This window comes from Poecilia formosa, unplaced genomic scaffold, assembly GCF_000485575.1.
Source record: "Poecilia formosa unplaced genomic scaffold, Poecilia_formosa-5.1.2 Scaffold384, whole genome shotgun sequence".
NCBI lineage: Eukaryota > Metazoa > Chordata > Actinopteri > Cyprinodontiformes > Poeciliidae > Poecilia > Poecilia formosa.
The window spans coordinates 333,482-337,163 of NW_006800323.1; positions in this window are offsets into that span (position 1 = coordinate 333,482).

A 3,682-nucleotide genomic window follows, 5' to 3' on the forward strand; every position below is an offset into this window, starting at 1 on the left:
AAGTAGGAGGGTATACCGCTCCAAGATGGCCGCTGTAATTCCTGCGCCGGAGCGGCCAATGCGGGGTCTACTCTTATATTATGTCTATGTTTTCACTCAGCCACATGTGAGGAAGTTCATCCATTGTAATCTTAAAGTTACCGTGCAGCACCCTGTGACCATTTTTAAAGTGAAATCAACTAACATAAAGTGTTACTAGGCTACCAGATGTCTGTTTTCCGAAAGGCTTTACAGGAGCGAATAGGCTGTTTTGACATCCGTCATGGTGGACTAGGCAGCGTTCTGAAGAGAGTGGCGTCACATGCAAAAAGGTCAGTGTGGATAAACTAGTCATCCAGTTAACTTTCCTGGCAATAGAAATAACAGATATGTGTTGACTGAGAGATCGTTCGATACTCGTTTTACTCTCTGTTTATTATTTAGCAGTCCAGTCGTCAGCGAAACCATACATGAGGGCTTTTAACTGCCGGTGTACAACATTTAAAAGTTGCTTCAGTTCACTCACTTCAGATGAATTGCTTTAGATAGACAGAGCTGATTTCAAAAGTCAGGGACGAAATATTTCAACGTATTTTTCTACAACTCAAGATGCGCCCTTGGCAGAGTTAATAATGCAACATATTGTATAAATAAATGAATATAAAAATGAAAGAATTTCTTTGTAAGTGAGGTCGTGCTGTTGGCTTAATCTTTGCACCAGCAAAGTAGACGTCAGGAAGGTACAACCTAATGTGTTGAAGGACCTGGAGTCATTGAGAATAAAGCATTAGAGTGGAACGATGGAGGCCGTCTCTCTGAGAGCGAGAGCTTGATCAAACTGGGTATTCAACAGGAAAATGATCCCAAACACGGCAGAAAATAAAAACAACAACAACAAAACCTAAATGAAGGTGTTACAAAATAGAAGTCAAAATCCACGCCTCTGTTTTATTATTAAGAATTGTACACACTTGGAGTACAACTGGAATAAACTGTTAGTATAGAAGAGTAGGCCAACGTTTCCCTATGGTAAAGTTAAATTCTAAAGTCCTTTCACAGACTGTTGAATCATGTACTGCACGTAGATCTTAACAACTTTTTTTTTTCCCATTTTGGCTTCATTTCGTTTAAGAAAATAATGGCAAAGTGTGAAAAGCATGGTTTTTGTGCACTTACCACCAAGTGTAATTAGACCAAATCTACTTTGTCCCAATATGTATATCAGTGATTCTTGAGAATAGGGACAAAATGGGTTTTAATTTTCCCATAATTTTTTTTTTGTTATTTCTCAATCTTATGTGTACAAATATGAAAAATAATGTTTAGGAAATGTAAAGATGCTAAAGTACAGGCTCCCAGTTGCAAATTAAAAAAAAAAAATACATTTTTAATTGACCTGACCCAGAACTTTATCATCACCATCTGACAAAAATAAATATAAAATGATTTTTAATGACCCTAATAATGATATTTTACTCATTTTACAGACAAATGCTTCTCAAGAAACAAAAGAAATATTATTTAAAACCAAAAGCAACAAAAAGACCATCTGACGGAGTTGACAGTGCATGACAGAGTTGACCCAGAACTGAAGGTGGTGACAAACAAGTGAATAAAATGAAAAACCTGGTACATGTGAAGTAATGCAATTCATGTAAAATACATTAAAATGAATTATTTGCACATTTAAGTGAGATTTGACAACAATATCACTGAAAGAGTCAGAAAAACTCTGACGGAGTTGAAAAAAAGCCAAACTACCTCAATTTATATGATGTTATTCTGAAGGAGGCCATATTGTAGCTTATCAGGTCCATGAAATCTTTACAGCAGTGGTCTCCAAACTTTTTCCTGTGAGGGCCACATAACTTTTCCCTTCTCTGGTGGGAGGCCGGAGATTGTTGACGGGGGGTGCGTTTTTCGATTGATTTTTACCCAGAAAGCACATGGGCAAAACCCATGAGTGAAACGGTCACTGGGACTGACTAGTATATATTCTATTGAGGGAATGTAACTTTAACATATTAACTTCTCATATGTTAACATAAAGGCTTGTTTTGAAGTATAAGTTGCTACTTACAGGCATTGCTTTGAAGAATTCAACCTGTAATGCAGCGTTCATAACAGACACGTGTGTTCATCTGCTCTACCTCTAGCAAACAACCATACTGATTAAATGACATAAAAGTCAAGCAGTTGCCTAAAAGTCCAACAGATGGCAGCATTGCGCCCCACAGTTTACAGGACACACTTCCTGCTAAAGAGCCCCCTGGTGGTTGAAGAAAAATCCAAACACCCACAGTTCCAGCTAAAGAGCTCCCTTGTGGTTGAAGAAAAATCCACATATAAACCGGAAAATACAATAAATGAAAAAAAAAAAAAATCAGAACGCTCTCTGGTATTGTTCAGGGGGCCGGACCAAATGTGGAAGCGGCCGGATCCAGCCCGCGGGGCGTAGTTTGGGTACCCCTGCTTTACAGTATACCAAAATTAAGCTTTTATTTCACAAATTGTCAGTTATGGTGTTGACACATCATGGTTGTGACAAGCAACTTAGGAATAAAAAGGAGAAAAAACTAAAGAATAACTTAAGCTAACCAGAGCTAACTAGCGCTCTTAGCAAAGGAAGAGAAAGGAAGAGATCATGGGGTCCTCAGAAGTTCTGGTGCCCCCCAATAATGCCTGATTTTTTTACATTCTTTTAATTTCTGACGGTGTTGACAAAAACTAGGGACAAATTTCAACGGAGTTGGAAAATATATAAAAATGATTTTTAATTCAATTTATTGATACCTCTGTAATTATTTATATGACTACTTATACTTAATTGTCATAATATATAATTTTAGTATTTCTTTAATTATTTTAAACTATTATAATATATTGAGTTCTGCTCCTGGACAAGGGCTTTTACAGGCATCATCCACCAACTACAATGTTTAAAATAAAAAAATATTCAGCAAATACCTGGAAAATATACATTATTGTGCTCACATGACCCAGGTTAGTTTAGTCAGATATTTGAAAAAATTATATTTTGTGTATATTTTATTCAAATTTTGTGCTTTATCCATAGGACCTGTTTTGTCCCTATTCTCAAGAATCACAAATTGAAAGAGATTGTACTTTCTTTTTTACCACTTTCACACACAGTTAACACCTTCAGGAGTGCAACCCCTGGGATGAGTTAAAGGAGATAGAACGTCTACCGTTTTACTCAGGCTCTGCCAGGGAACAGAGAATTCTATCAAGCAGTGAAACTGGAAGGAGAGATGGCTGGTGAGCCATTTGAGATTAATGTGAAATAATAAAGCAGCTGTCATTTTCTATCTGAGAAACATTTTATAGATATAAATGTAAGGACCTTAAGGAGATTTTGTAGAGCATAGTACCCCGTCACATCTTTAAAGGGTATGTTTCACTTTTGATGCCATCTTGTTCTGAATAGAGCACAAGTACTGGGATCAAGGATGTGGAATTCACAGTATTCTGCTGTTTAAAGGCAAGAAATGCTAATGTTTCTTTGCCATCGATATGTCATTTTGTCTTAATTAATATATAGACAAAACTGACTCTGAAGAATTACATTTTAATGTTAGCAAGCAGGATTTAATTTGATCCTGCCAGAACAGGATCTGGGAGCTCTTATTTTGACAGGGTGTGTTACAGTAACTGTTTGGATCTAGTGAGTCATAAACATAAA